The sequence below is a fragment of the Argiope bruennichi genome, chromosome 4, assembly GCF_947563725.1.
Source record: "Argiope bruennichi chromosome 4, qqArgBrue1.1, whole genome shotgun sequence".
Lineage (NCBI taxonomy): Eukaryota > Metazoa > Arthropoda > Arachnida > Araneae > Araneidae > Argiope > Argiope bruennichi.
The window spans coordinates 134,335,681-134,354,001 of record NC_079154.1 but is presented as its reverse complement, the minus strand read 5'-3'; the positions used below and the strand labels follow the sequence as shown (position 1 = coordinate 134,354,001).

The 18,321-nt window shown below is 28.2% G+C and overlaps 1 protein-coding gene across 2 annotated transcripts in view; it reads right to left on the bottom strand.

The window, feature by feature from the left end:
• Positions 1-18,321, bottom strand: part of LOC129965576 (GATA-binding factor 2-like) — a 377,227-nt gene that overhangs the window by 258,789 nt on the left and 100,117 nt on the right. The gene's annotated exons all lie outside the window — the stretch shown is intronic.

Sequence of the window (18,321 nt, the reverse complement as noted above, 5' to 3'; positions counted from 1 at the left end):
ATTATGTCAGTAACATAACCAGGTTTATAAACTATACTATTTAATGTATCATCAATATTTATATGAACTATAAACGCACATTAACTGAAAAAATCTTTGCATTTCAAGACTCTGAAGTATTAAATGCGTGTTTTTAAGGGAAAATGTTAAAGAAGCATCTTTATCTTTCGAGGAAGTGAGTTTAAATCAGGGACTCGAAATTTTTCCGCTCTCGATTCTATTTCTGCTACAAGCATTCGCAACTAACCGCCTTTAATGCGCACAGTTCCTTTCTGTAATCCAAAAATGTCATATAAATGAAAGAAACAGAATTGACTGATAATAACATCTGAAGTCTGTTGTTGAAAATTGGGCAAAAAAAAAAAAAAGTTTTTGAACGCCAAAATTCACAAAAAATGTGCATGAATGAAATTCATTCACAAAAAATGTGTTGAAAAGATAATTAATTGAAATTCAAAATGATTTTGATTAAAAATCATTTTGTCTGTAATATTTTCTGAATTTATGATTGAAAAAAAGTCAAAATTATGATAATTTTTAATAAATTAAAATTTTTTAAAGTTTGCTTCGAGATTATCTTTCTCACCCTCAAAAATTTGTTTCGTGATGTTCGTTTCCACCCTCAAATATATATAATATATATATATATATGCTTAGAAACAACTGTCTGGTCTGTGCAACTCCAAAACACATACATCTTTATATTTATTCTTAATTAGAATGATTTCAGCACTCAAAATGATGATTTGCTTAAATATCCTCATATTTATAATTAAGTTACAATTTGTTTGAAACCTATGCAATTCCACATACCTTGACAGAATCGGACAAAATTTGGATCACGGGTTTCTCAGCACCTAGAAAGATTGACTGCGCTATTCAAAAATTTCTACGGTCCTTTAAAAGGGGTGAAACAGAAGAAGAATGATTTTACGTTTCTAAATTTTGAATATATTATTGCATAAAAATTATTTTTATATCATCTTAAAATTTTAAAAGATTAGATATTTAGCAACAAATTTTATTTATGGGTAACTATTTCTTAAATTTTTAAAAATTAATATAAGCCATTTATAATTCATCAATTAATTCAGTCTATCACATCACTCAATCGTGTACTTTTGCGAATGTTAACTCTTTAATTCCTACTTCCATTCTGATGTTACTGTGCAGGATGCATCGTTTTCACATCCCAGCAAGGATTATTATAAAAGCCTTATAACAGCAGAAACTTTCATGCTAATTTTTAGGAATTAAAACAAACCTATAGCTATTTCAGAGATTTTTAAGCACTAAAATGAATAATTTTACTCACACATGTATAATAATGCATCTTATTACTTTTCAAAGTGATAAGGGTTAAAGTGTTTTATCCGATATTTTTACCGTTTGTTTTATTTTTTTAGTACTATTTAACATACAAACTTGACAGTTTATCTTTAAGTGTAATCTTTTAAAATTGCTGATATTCCTTTTGCTTTTTGCCTTAATTTTGGCTCATACTTTAGGCACTTTAAAATTGCTTAGTTTCTCATTTGGTATATCAAATCACTTTTTCATGGCTACTTTTTAGTTTGAGTTCAAGAAAATAAACTTTATAGAAAATAAACACAGGTGCAGTTTTGAGTTTAGAGGATGTGTGCATAAAAGTAGAAAAACTGATATTTCAGCACTAAAATGATGAAATCTAATTTGCTTCATAAAGCACATTCTATTCCTATAGATTCATCAAATTAAATAGCGAATACTAATTCTAAATGAAGAATGCTAATATATTATTAAAATGTATGAGTATTAGAAACATAAACTGTGATTCATTAATTTAGTTTGGTGTTTTATTATTATATCTGCTTATTATTTCTTCATTGAATTATAAAATTCATTCTTTTTGTCGTTCAAAAATTGCATTGCAAAACGAATTAAACACTTCAAACTGCTGTATTTCTCTCCATCTAATTTCTTTCCTCTCACAGATACCAAACATCGAACGCCACCTGGAGGCGAGATGAACAGTTGGAAAAACCGTCGCAACAAGCCATCCTGCTACTGTGTACACCATCAGAAACACATTGTCATGTTTCTCTTATTAATGCCGTCAATTACCTTGGAAATGGTAAAGGGGCCGTATTATTCTATGCTAATAATCGTCTGCAGACAATAGCCCGTCCTGCTGTGGGACAGGAAGACGCGGACGTGACGGGCACTTTAAAAAGGGGTGCCTTCTTTCTCTTTTCCTTCCTCCAGCGCGTTTTGTTCTTTCTCCACCACGTGCGGATAAGGTCACTACGGATTTCTCCGTATCGGAGTCGTATGTAATTTGTGCGTCCCGTTCATTGCCGCCTCTACGAATCATTCCTCGAGGGAAGGGGGGGGGGGGGGTAGATCAATCGGCGGATGAATGACACATAACGTGAGGAGAGTTCATTCATAAACGGATGGACGAGTCCACTCGATTAAGTCGAATCGTTAGTGGAGTTTTAAATATCTGTTATATTTGCCGCCATTGTAAATAACATTATTTCTTTTAACACTGAACATTATATTTCACAGATGATTTAGAATTTCATTCGAGTGAATAATTTTAATTGCTTTTTCATGACATAAAAAAAATAATCACTTCAAGTCATTAGATGTATTTGCTTGAATATAGTACTAATTTCAATAAAAACGATTGTTTGTTTTTTGTGAATATTTACGTAAGGGAAAGGGGAAATTACATCATGTATAAGATGATATTTATAAGTATATTAAAAAATTTTGTGAGTTTCACAGAAACAAAGATTTATTTTCATTAAAATATAATTTTGAAATTTAACATTTCTTTTTATTTATTTTATTTCCAAATTATGAACGCTCCAGTGTTTTATGAGCTTTTTATTTAATTTTATTTTTATTATATTCTGAGGATACAAATGATCAGACAAATGAACACATTTCAATATTAACCCTTAACCGCCGCTTCTATGGGCGCATATATGAGCTCAGCAAAAACCATAAGCTTGGCCTATGGACACATATGTACATACGTCGAAGACTTGACTGTTTATTGCTGTCTCATGTGTATGCTCGGAATTTTTTTTTCTATTGTACATTTCACTCTTATTTCTCTTTTATTTGTCACTTTGGTTGGCTATTTGATTTGATTCAACTTACCCTTTCTTCTAATGTCTTCATTTCCATTAAAAAATTATAAATACAGAAAGCAGATTGAGAAGAAGAAAATGCATTGTCTGCAGGAAACAATAAAAAAAGGCGAATGTATAAAATAAGACATCGGAATGTGTTGAAACTTGTTTCGAGATTTACTATCAATTTCCTTTCTTAAAAGAAAGTTTTTGTTTAGATATGTTACTTATTTTTATTTGTTCAGTTTTACAATTTTCAATATTCAAACGCATACATTATAATTATCATATTATGACATTCTAAAATTTTACCATTAGTGAATAAGCAATATATATTGAAAAATGTTATTACATATATTGAAATACTGTGATTTCCAAGTTTAATACATGGGTTTTGAGTTAGTTTGTTTCCTCAATAATATCATTTAACTCTCTTAAGACATTTTATTAAGCTCAGAATAGAGAGCAAAAAAAGTTAAACTAATCAACTGAACAAGACAGAGAAAATCAGATGACTGTTTTAGCTGTATCAATGACATAAAATTGCCGACGTAACATAACGTGTTCTAGACTTCTATACTCGGAATATACATATTTTTAATTTTTTTTCCCTAGATCTTCCATAGTTTCTGTAAGTTTAATGAAGATTGAATGACTTAATTATTTCACAAAATGTACTATTAAAGCATAGCTGTCTAAATGCGACATTTACGAATAGGATATAATATTTTCGAAACGTAGGAAGTTCAATTTATATATAATGTATTAACGGCATAAGAATATTCATTGTTATAATAATTTAAGATAATTAATTAAAACCAATCTACAAAAATATCTAAAAGGACTGGGACACGATTTCCATGTCGTCCAACTGAGTTTAGCTGACGCACAACCAGAATAATGACTTGATTTTGAAATTTCATCGTGCTCATTTCTCATCCGGTTAAGAATAGAGTTCACCGCTCTTCATTTTATCTTCTTAATGAACGGTAATAAGGTGCGAGATGAAGTGCAAATCAAAAGACTTGATTCTGACGATCGAAATTTAAGGAGAAACTACCGAAACCCTTCGGGCTCATGGACACAAAGTTTATTTATACTAACTGTGTTGATGTCTATCGCAAACAAATGAAGGAATCTTTTTATCACTTCCAGGTCTGAACTTATAGTTCATCAAGAGATTAAGTGTACGAATCTATTTAATGGATCTTTTAGCATTGTATTAATGCCGATTCGGGTTCTCATAAGAGCTTGAAATGGGACAATGTTCATTAATTTGAAGGAAAAAAAAGAAGAAGAAGAAGCCGATGGTCAATGTGAAAATGAACGGTGATCAAATGATAAAACTGAAATGAGAAAAGTCAATGATTCCTCGATGACAGTTCAAGTAAGAGAATATTAATAACCAGGCTTTTTTAATGTATTGTATGCCATATTAAATCTTATTTTCAATTGATTCACAAAACTGTTTGTAATAATAATTTTTTTTAACTAGAATGAACAGAATGATATAATTAGTATTGATGCTGAATATAGTGACCTGATTCAAGAATAAAATTAATGTTAGATATAGCAGATTCAGGTTTATACGAACAGTTGTCATTATAAAACAATAAGTAATATAATTTTGTTCGTCTCTTAGTAAAATGTTTTATGTGCTTTGTCAATTAAAAAAAAACAAATCCAATTTCTATTTAAAACTTCATACTTAACTGGAGAAGAATTAAATATTTTTACTGCATTAAATTGATATCTAGCCGCATGATCATGCAAAGGAAGAATATATCTTTTAGAAGATAGTTTTCAATGACGGCAGAGAAATATTTTATCTCTTTAGAGCATGAAAAATACAGTTATAAGAAAAAAAAACATTTTTGTTACTGTAAAAACAAATGTATGGTTTCATTTTCTTTATACTTCTTTAGCTGATCTACGATGTATCTAAAAAAGCTGCAGTTTTATTAATCATTAAGACAGAATTATTGAATGATAAGTAATTGTTACTGTCTGGTAATGAACTCTCCATTATTCTCAATAGATATGCATGTGTCTGAATCATCAGATGTTTTTAAAGTATTATAATGGGATTTTTTCTCACAAAATACACATTTATATTCTCATTAAGACTAATTATTAAAATTTTAAAAGAAAAATAATCAAAACCAGATGAACATATTACATAAATATATTTTATATTGTGACAGCTTAAGAATGAAAATGATTGTAATTGATCTAGGCTTAATGTTAATCAACATCTCAAAGGCAAATACTATGAAATTCTTGCAATTACTTTTCAACTATATATCCCCATCATCAGTTTAAAAATGTTGATCCAATCTATATTATTTATAAAAAAAGGTTTTTTTTAAAAAAATTAAAAACAGTATTTTAAACTTCTGCTTGCCTCTTTGAAACGTCACGGTAGATCGCAAATTTAAATTGAAGTTCCATAATTTCAAGTTGAAATCGTATAAATGAATATCTATGTTCTATTTAAGTATTCTCAGTCTATCTTTAGTGATAACTTCTGATCAGTGCACGTCAGGATCGAGACATCTCTGAAATTCGATGAAACTGTTATCAGTCGATGCGTTTATTTCATAGAAGCATAAACCCATCGCATCTGGCGTTTAATTCGCAAACTAAACAATTCCAACTCTGTCGAAATCAAAACTGGAATTCAATTTGATATGTCATTGAAAAAGAGATAAGGAGGCATAATTGTTCGAAATCAGCAGAGCGATCAGTGATTTCGAAGAACACCCTGTTGTGATCCACTCAAAGAATGAAGGAGTAGGAAGAATTGTTTAAGAAAATGAACTCTAATTGAGTGGACATGTTCAGAACCCGAAGTATTTTCCTGCAGAGACAACGTGTTTTGCTCGCGGAACAGATGCACCGTGTCTTGTTTCCGTGGAAAAATTCAGGATAGTGGACGCAATGAACACTATTCATTAATTTCAGGAGAGTGTCATTGAATGGCTATAAAATTTTAAATCGTTGGAAGAAAGATGGAAAAGTGAAAAAAAGACATAACCTTCACAGATAAATAACTAAAGTTTTTTTTTTTTTGTTTTTTACCTCGAAATTTCTTGCCAAGTTATGTTTCTTCTTAGATCCAAAGAGGAAGTTTTCTTGTTGAAATACCAGAATAATTTTCGGTTGTAATTTATCAAAGTTGACTAAAAAGATGTCTTTCTATTGTTACACCTCAATTTGTTATTGTCCATTGTTACCTTATCTGAAAGGATAATATTTCTCCAAGCGATAATGTGTTTATTATAATTTGATTGTTTGTGATGTTTATAAAAATATTGTCCTCTGTAATGTTAACAATCATTCTCAAGTAGAATGTTGCCATCATTTCACACGTTGAAACATTAGGTAGAACAGTTAGTTCTGGCTTTCGAGGTCTTTATCAATGATAATAGAATTATAGAGTTTATTGTTCGATAAATTTGGCGTTATTAACACTCCAGTTATGAAAACGGCATTAAAAATGCATCTTAGCTATATTGCATTATAATTTTATAGTAAGCATTACAGTAGGATGACTGTGAGAGTTTTTTTAAACGTCTTCATAGGAATTTATAAAGAGCTCGAAGAATTTTAACAACGTACATAATAAATAAGTTTTATCATGCATCTTACAGACCACTGATGTATAAAATTAAAGTCTGTTAGAACACTTTTTTTATATATACTTTTTGAATGCATTAGGATTGCAATCGGTATTTTTTAACTGGGTGATATTTATATATTTATTTGATAATAATAAACATATTACTAAAACAATACAGTTTAGAAATGCAGTTAAAAAAATTATTTTGTTAGTTGTTATTTATTGTTATTTTACTTTAGTAGTTATTAGTTACTTTCATGACTAGCAGAAGAAGAAATTGTTCAAAAGTCATTTTTAACACATTTCTTCTATTCTTTTCTAAATAATTATTTTTCTTCTATTCTTTTCTAATTTTTATTTATCGTGCATTTATTATGAATGTCTTGAAGGGTGATCTGAAATACGGATAAATAATAGCAACCATTCATTTAAATAATACTTCTTCGAGATATGAATTAAAATTAAATTACAATCAGTTTATATTGATACCTTCAGTGCTTTCTGTTTGTCTTGCGCTCGTAATCGAATCTAAGTCACACATAATTACAGAATTTGATATACATAAAGCTGTAACAAAGTAAACAAAGAAAATAATTAATATAAAAACGTTTATAAAACGATTTATCAATGAATTGAAAAACTAAAATATTTTTTATAAAGAATCTGGTTGTCGGATTCTTAAAGAATGGCAAAACAGCAAAAGCAGGGGCGTGAAGAAGTGAAACAGAAGATTAAATAATAATAAAAATATATATTTGAACTTATACATTATGTCTATATAATTAAAGATTTATTGTATTCTTTAATTATAAAAGTTATTAATTATTTTATTATCGCAAGCAATTTATATCATTAATAATTAATTTTCAACATTTTTAAATTTCAAAATTCTTTTAAGATAGGGCACAATTTGAAAAATACTTCGGACTTGGTCTTATTTAAAATGTGGAAAGATAAGTGCGAAATACAAATGATTTGCTGCCTAAATTTTCTGAAATGAATTTAAATTATAATGTAATCAATTATATTGATGACTTCAGTGTTTTCTGTTTTTCCTGCATCGGCGGTCGAATTTCAATCGCTCATAATTACAGAATTTGATATGCATAAATCTGTAACAAAGTAAAAAAAAAAAAAAAACTAAATAGAAAAGAGTATAATTAATTAAGAGACGTTTACACACCGATTTATCAATGAAATAAAAGGACAAAATACTTTTTGTAAAGAATCTGGATACCAAAACTAAAATTGTAAATGCCTAAGTACCTTGATTCTCCTTTGTGTTCGTACATAGATTTAAATAACAGCAAATGTCCCAAAGAGTAAATATTCAAATAGTAAGTAATTTGAAGATTAAGTAAATTTGCAGGCTAAGTTGCTCAATTTCATAGATTGAATTGAACATTTTAATAATAGCTTTTATATATGCATATGTTTCATTTGTCATATTTTAATGAAAGATTCATGTTTCCTATTTAACAAAAAAAAATGAAGATAAAAGAACAAATGGAGATATTTCGAGATGAGTTTCCGTAATAAAATCGGGAACATTCTTGGTGTGAGCTGATCTAACAATAATTAAGTTTCAATGTAAATTGGACTAAAGAGCTCAGGGGCGTTTGTAAAGGCGTCTGCAGAACTCAGACGATAACAATGTTGGCGCAACTTTCAGATGTGAAATATGAATCAGTTTCGTATCCTTTTTTTATTTTTTCTCCTTACTTTTTAATTCAAGCGTTTTAAAAGGAGAAAATAGAGTTTTATTTATTTATTTGAAAAGTTTCTTACCTGAAATTATTCTTTAGTATCGAAAAACAATTCGATAAAAACTTTCCTTCCAGAAGCACGGTTCTTTGATCTTTTAGATATCTAAGTCTTATCATTGTATAGGCAGCTCTTATCTTCTATGTTATCATCTCCCCTCTTAAATCAATGAGCGATTCTAAGGGAATCGTACAAAGCTGCAACTACGATTTCCTTTTCCATCGAACCCGAACTCGATAGCGAAATTCCAAGAAACAATCTCACAGTGAAAAGATCAAAAGATGATCAAGGCACCCCTCCACCTCACACAATTATCTTCCACACCATGCTCCACCACCCTCCATATTCCAAACGATATTTACTCAAGCCCCCAGAAAGATGATGTGAGAAAAAGTGAGGCAGGCACCTTGCCAAAATAATTTCTCGATTGCTATCAGCCATTAAAAAGATTAAAGCAATCTTGAAATGTCATTCGCTTTTCTGAGCTGTCGGCTCCTATAATTAGATGCCACGCGGTCAGTGCGGCTTGACCACTAAGCCGGATTAACGCAAGTTGTGAATTCGATAATGGCATCTAAAATACGGGGGGTGGGATTCACAGACCGTTGCCATCAATGGGACTATTCGAAGGGAGGGCACGTATTGGGGGTGTGCTACCGAGTATCGAAATGGTCCGTGGAAGCCTTCAACAACCTCCCTCGCAATGTCTTAAACACTTCTTAATTGTTTTAAGTGGCTCATAAACACTCCTTGAGAATTATTTCATGCTCACGTTGCTAACGGAGGTGGTTGTTAATCAGTTTAAGCAAGATTCCAGAAGTGATAGCTCCGATGATTATGAAAGTGTGCTGAGAGAGCTTCATCTCGAAACTTTGAGGTGAATGAATTTTATGAGCTGTGAAACCCATTTGGGAGGTGAGAAAGAGTTGTTTCCAAGCAAAGTTCGAAAATCAGATTCAGAAGTTTATGTAAACTTTTCGCACTCTCCTCCTCATAGCAAAAATTCATTTTAAAAAAGCTATTTTCAGTTTTTTTTTCAAAGAACATAAGAACACAAGAGAAGAAAAATTCACTGTCATTTCTTTAATAGGATACTACGATTTATAAAATTTTGCAAAGTATTCTAATTTATATTTCGATTTCAAATATTCGTCTAGGTTTTTGCATTGACGATTATTTAAATTTTATCGACCTTATCTGAATGTTGAAACGTTTATTTTTCATCTGAAAAAAGGTATTTTACATTTCAAGAATCTAGACTACTTCGTTTATATTTGCTTCATGTGTACTGTAATTTATCTGTATTATTGTACCAGACAAAGTTTTTAAATATATTTTTTTTTAATTTTCTGATTGCTGTTCAATGCACAATTTTTTTGCGATTTTCATTCACATATTTTATTAACAATAGCTGTTCAATTCAGCGATAAAACTCAATTTCACGATTCTTACTTACTTACGTTTAATTACTTAAACGTAAATAATTTACTTTTTAAGGAAATGCTGTCTGCTTTTCAGTATATTTGAATACGATGATTTTGATAATTTATCAATGATATTTAAAGCTCCTACCCTCGGGTTGACCTTTGTTCCTACGGTGAGTAGTGTTCCTACGGTCAGTAGTTTAGATATCTGGTGTTATTAACAATCAGAAAACATAGTGATAATACTTCATTTATTTGAAAAAAATCATGTATAAAAATCTCTATGTTAATCTTAAACTCGAATTTTCTGATACACTTCTGGAAACAGCGCATGATTATTGAAAATCCTTGCAATGGAACTTAACAAATGGTTCCAACAGAAAGAATTATAAAACAAATCTATAAAACAACCTATAAAAATATCTTAATTATAATTTTATGATCTAATTTATTATCTAAGTTATGATTTATTAAGAGGAAAATTTATATTCACAAGACTTAACATAGGTCCACAGTGTAATTAATGAAGTAGCAGTTATGTTTCGTACAATATATTTTTAATTGTTGCAAGAAAGGACAAGTATACTTATTTTAGTATTATATAGATAAATATATTTACTTTGGTCAAAAAATATCTATATCTTACTGAAATATTGGGGAATATCTAAACAAAAATAATTCATTTTAATCGAATTTTGATTTCATTGCAAAATAGTAATAATAATAATAATTTTTTTATGATTAGCCATAAAATTTTTTAACTTAATGAATGAAAACTTAAAAAGAAAAGTATTTATTTTTCAATACATTTCCAAATATTTTAGAATGTACTTTTTAATCACTTTTTATATCAAAAATATTATCATAGTTAAAGCAAATTCGGTTCATTTTGAAATATTGCACAAAAAAGTTAAATCTTTGTTTCTGGTCACATATTGCATAAGGATCATATTTTAGACATTTCAATTACAAATTAATGACATGGCAATGTACAAAATCAGGAATATAAAAACGAAGTGGAAGTTCTGTAAACATTTAAAAATCTCATTTAACGCCAAATATTTTCAAACTGTACAGTTAATATAAATTCAGAAATATATCTTTTATGTGCTTAAAGTATGGTTATTGGATTCAAATATTAAATTCAATGCATAATGGAGAGAATAAAACACGAGGATAAATGTGCCATGCACAATAAAATTAAAGAAAAGCAATACTTTGTAAAAATTGCATTGGTAAAAATGTACATTTAACCGAAGAAAAGGACATCTATTGCAAAAAATTACCTACATGCCATCAGTTAACTCATTTTACTTTTATTTATCTTTTTTACTTATTTTTGCTCTCTGAGTACGCCATGCAAGCAAGCTAAAAAGATTAGTACCTTATATGTCAAGCAAGTAATTGATTATTTAGCCGACTCAATCAAGTAAGGCACGGGCTAGGGTAGGAATTCATTATATGATCGTGAAAAACCAAGATTAATAACCGAAGGCACATGCTCGCGCACAATCGGACAATCTTTACACAAGAGATTACTAACCGAAACAAGAAAGTTTGTCGCACACCGAAAAAGGCAAGGTAATCTCATTGTTAACAAATTACTTATTTAGCCAAACATGTGGCAACAACTTTTCTTTATTTCATTTTTAGAATGCTGATGCCCATCTCATCTGCAAATCATCTCCTGGAACATCTTTAAAACTGTGATTAGACGAGAACCAGACGGTCGTATCATTGTCATCACTATTTATCAGTCCCAATAAAAGGGCCGTAAAAAAATCGAAAAGCAAAAAAAGGATCGTACAGACAAATCGATAAGGTCACGAAAAAAAAAAAATTATATCCAGTCAATCGGCAAAGTCCACCAACCATCAAATTCTGCAGGAAATGTTTGGATTAAGAGCAATTTTCCGGGCATCTTTCGACCGTGGCGTTAAGAAGTTAACACGCCAAGAGGCCGATGGAAATCGGAGAATCTCATATAATAGAAATGAACAATGAAATAAAAAAAGGAATGAAATAATAATAAAAAAAAGATTGATTCCAAGAACAGATGAGATTCGTTCTGGACCAAAGCCGTTTCGGATCTTCTAGGGAGAGATAATCGAACAACTTCTGCTCCAAATGGTAATCGCCTTGTGTGTTTTTCAACGGCCATTGATAAGCAGAGAAGCATCGCCTCTTTTTATCTGATTGCCGATATGTCGATAGCTTGTCATTTTGCCGGTAATAGCCATAGTTTATTTTGATTGGGCTATTTGCCTTTTGCCTTCATTTACTGACAGATCAGACGATAGCGACATTGTTGATTTGCGCTGAGAGGTAATTGATTTGTTATTTCCTCTAATGACGGCCAGATCTCTACAATTAAGTTAGTAGTGTCGTGGCGAAAAATTCGCTTGAAATTCATCGCAATTGAAGTTAGGATTTATCGGTCGATCTGCTAATTTAATAATGCTTAATATCAATTCAGTTAAGCGTTCGCTTTCTATATTCTCATGTAATATTATGATGATAAAACTTGTATTTATCAATTTCATGTTAAAGGGCATATATCGATAAAAGGTTGTTAATTTAGTTTGTTATTTTCCAGAAGTATATTCATTGCACTCCATACTTAGGAATAATAATGTAAAATATGTACTTTAAAAACATAATTTTATAAATATTTTGTTATATTCCCACTTAATAGTATATACTTTTAATATATTTAATCATAATAGCGGGAACATACTATATTATCTGCTTGCTATAATATATTTTATATGATCAAGATTAATGTTTAAAATATCAGTTTAAATTTTTTAAAATGATCGTTATATCAACTAAGTTTTTAATTCAAATTGATAGGAGCGATGCAAAAAAAAAGTAATTTAGACGCATTTATTATTTTTAGATAAGAAATCATGCCTTTTAAAGTTTTTCATTTTATTATTATACATAAATGCACGTGATACATAAGAAAATAATATTATAAACTTTATTTGCATTCTAAATTCCAAGTAATTCTGTTAAACGTATTAGAGATCCCTCTCAAGTGTAATTTTTTAAAAAATATTGTGACAACATTTAACAATGAATCTTAAAAGCTGTTTTGATGATAAAATATTCCTTTCAAAATAGATTTACAACTGAAAAAAAGAGATACTTATTTTTCTTTCTTTCTTTACTGTTACTGTTAAATTACAATTAATTTTAACACAACTATATTTAATTTAAACAATTACATTTTATGTGAAACATTGTAGGCTTAATTGCAAAGAAGTATGCCATTTTCTGCATTTAGTTAATCATCTTTAAGAGCCTGATTATTATCAGCTAGTTATGTTAACGTAATATCCGAGTTTAGATATTCCTGAACACGCTGCACTTAGCAATAAACAGTTTGCATGGCACAAAATTTTAGATTTTCATGAATGTAGGTTTTCATAAGAGTTTTTACTGTTTATATTTCAGGATATTTATCAAAGCAGCCATTATTTTCCCCATCGATGATGAAGCCATGGTGAAAGAATTGCATTGTAATAAGTGCCATAAAGCGGTATGAAGAAATGTTCCGGAATTTCGAAACAATGTCGACACATTTGAAATTGCTGTTCAAGAAGAAGCGTTAAACATAAAGGGATCAAGAAATCGTTTCAGAAAATAGGCTTTCAGAGGCGTGTACGTTTTTAGAAGAAAAAAAAAATGCTATTTGCAGAAGTGATGATGTTTTGCAAAAATGTTTAATCAGGATAACTTGTGCAACAAAGAATAATTAAAATTTCGATATTCAGTGCCATAATAATGCTAATGGTAGATTTCTGTACGTGTTTATTATTAATACACAAGTATGGTTCCAACTTTATTAAGAACAGTTTCACATACAATGCAACTAATTTTATTCGCAGTAGGAAAAAAAATTATAAATGTATCCTCACTACATCTTTTGAGCTCATATTTTCTGATAATTTATAATGAATGACGGAAAACTTATCAATAAATATATAGCATTTATATTCCACAATTTAATTTTATTTTATTCAAGAATCGAAAGTAATTCTACAAGAATCAAGATTACTACAAATGAATGTACAGAAACTAATTTTAAATAAATTTTGAGAATTTTATTTAAAGTAATCATTAAAAATTGAAATTCCTCAATCACAATTTCTTTATTACAAATTGTCTGCAAAAAACCATAAAATCTCAATTGATTCTAAAGATATTAACACTTTAACCCGAACATCCTTTGGATAGCCATTTACCTAAAATGTACTTCAACAATCATAATAACCTATATTCCGGTCAGAGCGTTAATATTCAAAATTAATTTTATAGAGCCAAAAAGGGGTATGATGCAACTATGTATTGCAGTACACTTTAAGATTAAATAGAAAATACATTATAAATCTTTTTAATTTCAGTAAAGAGATTATTATTAGTTGGCCTTAAATAAAATTTTACTTTCTCTTACTGAGGGCTAAGAGTTATTCCAAGAATCTTCTGCTTTATTCGAGTTATATCATTAAATATAAATATTCAAACTGAAGAATGTTGGTAAGAAAATTCAATCTGGATAAATATTTAGTAACATTCAGTAAAATCAACAAATCACTGTTATCCCATATCTATACATGTTTTAAATACTGCTGAATTGTAAATTTACAAAGCGAATACATTTTCTAATGCAGTTACTTTTTTTAAAACAAATCAGTAAAAAAAATTGCAATGATAATATTTGATAAATTATTAATTGTTTTAATCCAACGAACATATCATATTTTTATCAAAATGAATTGCTCAAAAATATATGGAAAAAATCAGTGAGAAATGTAAAATGAAGAAAATGAATAAGATGGGAAAAATTATATTAATAGGTGAATAGCAGAATGTAGAAATCGATTTCTTTCAGAAAAAACTGAAAATAGAAAGAAGACTCAAAATTATATAACTGAAAAAAATCCACTATTTTGCATTATTAGCCTTTTTTTAAACCAATATCTGACATTAAGGCTTAGAGATTTCTAAAGAATTCAGTTCATTTTTGAGTAATAAAAAATCATTTAAAATTTAACTTTACCATCAGAAATAATAAAATTTGATTTAGTAGTTTAAATCAAAAATTAAAATGGATTAAACAGCTGACATTCTTAAAGTATTTTTATAAAGTTTATGTTAATCATCACGTAATGATACAGCATTATAGAAAATATCTTATCAATTATTTTGGATAATTGTCAGGACATTGCATTAATTATGTATATCTGAACACCAGGATTTTATTTTTCATATTTTTTTCTATTATGAAATAATTATTTCTTTTTTCTTTCAGATATGAAATCTAGGAATCCTAAATCTACATCTTGCAGTTTAAAAAATGGCGCGAAATAAAGCAAGGGAAATTTCTGAAAATTTATAGCAACACATAAAGATATTTTAAAAACATTTCATTTAAATTTCATAATATTTAATATAATCCTAGATTCTTAGTCTTTGGAGTTCTTTTTAAAAGATTCCTTTCTTTTGAAATTATATGAGGTTTCAAACTTTTAAATGAAGCCTCTTTCTATTGTGTTATTGAAATGAAATGTATATTAAATAAATTTACAATTTTCAAATTTCTTTGCTTTTATTTTTGTTTATACTCTGCGAAAATCAAAGTTTGGTCAGAGTGATCGGAATAACATATAAAGTTATAATTATGAAATTCTTTAAAAGAGGATCTTGAGTTTTATTCTGGAAACAGCAGTAACATTGGAATCAGGACTTAACATATCCGCATTGAGAAGAAAGCGAATTAATATTGAGATTGATTTCAGTAATCCGTTAATAATATTCAATTAATGAATAGTAAATTTTAATAGAAACTCTTTGTTTTATTCCAAAATATTTCTCCAGCTATATTTGTGATAGAATTGTTAATTACTAAAATTGGCTGATATAAATTAAAGTGGTTTTTACAGCAGAAACAAATAATAAATTTTCACTAATTTTGATTAAAAGTACTATTGTAGTAGTTATTAACACTATTGCAGAGCATATCTGTTAACGGCTGCACATTGTATCAATCGTTTATTCCAAAAAGCACTATTAAATTTTATATTGAAACTGATAAAAAAAATTATGATAAAATGCTAGATTAGAAATTAAATTTCTAACATTAAAAGTGAATAATAAGAAATATATCATTAAATAAATTAGAATATTCAATGGCATTAATCTAGCAAACTGAAATGTTACGAATGATTACTGAGCAATATGCTCTTTTGTTGCTAGTAATCGTACTTCCAGTAATTGCAGTCTGTGAATCGTCGAAATTTTAAGCTCTGAATCTTAAGGACTTTATTATATTAAACGATTTTCCGAATTTTATTACTTTTATCCTTTTTCTTGCTTTTAGCTGTAATTTTAATTTAAGCCAACACAGAATAATAAAATTTATTAATAATTAATCATTTAATCTAATCAAATTTAATCATTCTGAGTACGATACTTACATCACATCTTTTTATTCATATGAAAGGGAATTATTATAGATTATTAAATCAAAGATTAGATAGTCACATAATAGATATAGTAATTTTCTTTCATTCGGAGGAAACCAAACAGATGAAACAAATTCATTTTATACTATTAATTTTTATTAACTTTATTATGCATGCAATATTTTTGATAATTGCTCTAAATATACACAACAAAGATAATAAATTTTAAATATTTCTCTTAGAAAGATAGCAAATGGCCGAAAATTACATTTTCACTGGTAAGAATTCTAATAAAAATTAAACCTACGAGATCTATCATAAATTTCAAAATAATTTGGTTATTAAAAATTATTAAAGAATACATCTATCCACATAAAAAAAAATATTCTAACCAACTAAAATTTATTCAAATTTCTCGCTTTGCAGCCATCAGGCATTCATATAAAATTTAGACAAAATCATAATACATAAATAAAAACGAAAATTTACTGTAATAAGTAAAAATCATTCATACTTTTGAATATATTCGCACCATAAAGTAGTATTTTTGACCAAAATAAATAAATTATAAAAAGTCTCCGATTCAAAGAATAAAATCAAACATTTTGGAGAGTTAACTGAAAATGCTATTATTCTTATTCCAGAAACTTTATTCAATGTAAAAAGTCATTGGAAATAAATATAGAATTGTTTGAGTAAAATAAAATCTAGAAAACATAAGAATCAATGAGAATTTCAATAATTCGGACGGAGCTTTCTAATTTTTCACGTAGTAAATCGAAAGGTATTATTTTAATGTCACCCAGAAATCAAAAATCTTAGAAGGAAACGAAAAATAAAAAAAAGATTTATTTATTCAGTTGTGTTCCTGACTATTAATCAAAAAACGAAAAAGTAAAAATATCCAATTTATGTTGCAACAATAAATAATAAACGCAAAATATTAAAATTAGATAGATGAATTCAAATGTATTGAAAAAGAAGTGCATTTTTACACACACTTCCATTTTATTTATTTTTTAATTTGAGATGCCGCAGTGTGTGTGTTTGTGAGTGTGTATGTGTATGCGTGTAGATAGATATTCATATATATATTCTCCATGCAATCCTTTGAATAGCTGTACTGGATATTTCTTAAACATCATCTAAATTTTAAAATTGGAAAATGTGATAAAGAAATAATTAATTTATTTATGCTTATAAATATCAGAGACCTCTTTTAATATCAAGACATATATGTAATTAACTGTCTAAAAGGTCGAATCTGCTTATTCCTATTTTCCATGATCAATACAAAAGTAGGTTACTCATTTATATGTAGATTTTATATATATATATATATATTCTTTGACTAAAGAAAACATTTAAGAGAATTAATTGAAAAATGTTTTGATCACCTTAAAATGTAATTTTTCTTGACATTAAAGAAACAGTATCAAAATAATTTGAAACTATCATCATTTAAATGTATAAATAAGGATTCTGCTTTGTTTATTAGCAAAAGGAATTCAAATTGCAAAATGAATTTCATATTTTTCAAATTGTTAATAATAATAATGAAAATGAAAAAATGTCGCTTCTTTTGAAACAATCCAAGAAATTAAAAATAAAAGTTTTAAAAAATGCAACATTTGCTTCAGCTATAGTACAAATAAGACAATAAAATATCAGTATATTAAGATTTAAAATCAGAAAAAGTTTTTAAATTGGATTTTAAGTTTGAAACTATGAAGTCATTTAATTTTGATCTAACAAAAATGTTATTTTCCACTTCAGGCTGCGAAATTCTACAGCTGATTTTTTTTATTTTTAATTCTATTATTTGTTGATTTTTAAAAATTTTCGATCTTGTCTACTTAAAAATTGTCTGATCTCACTAACTAAATTTTAATCCCCATAGAAAGTATTGATCTTTT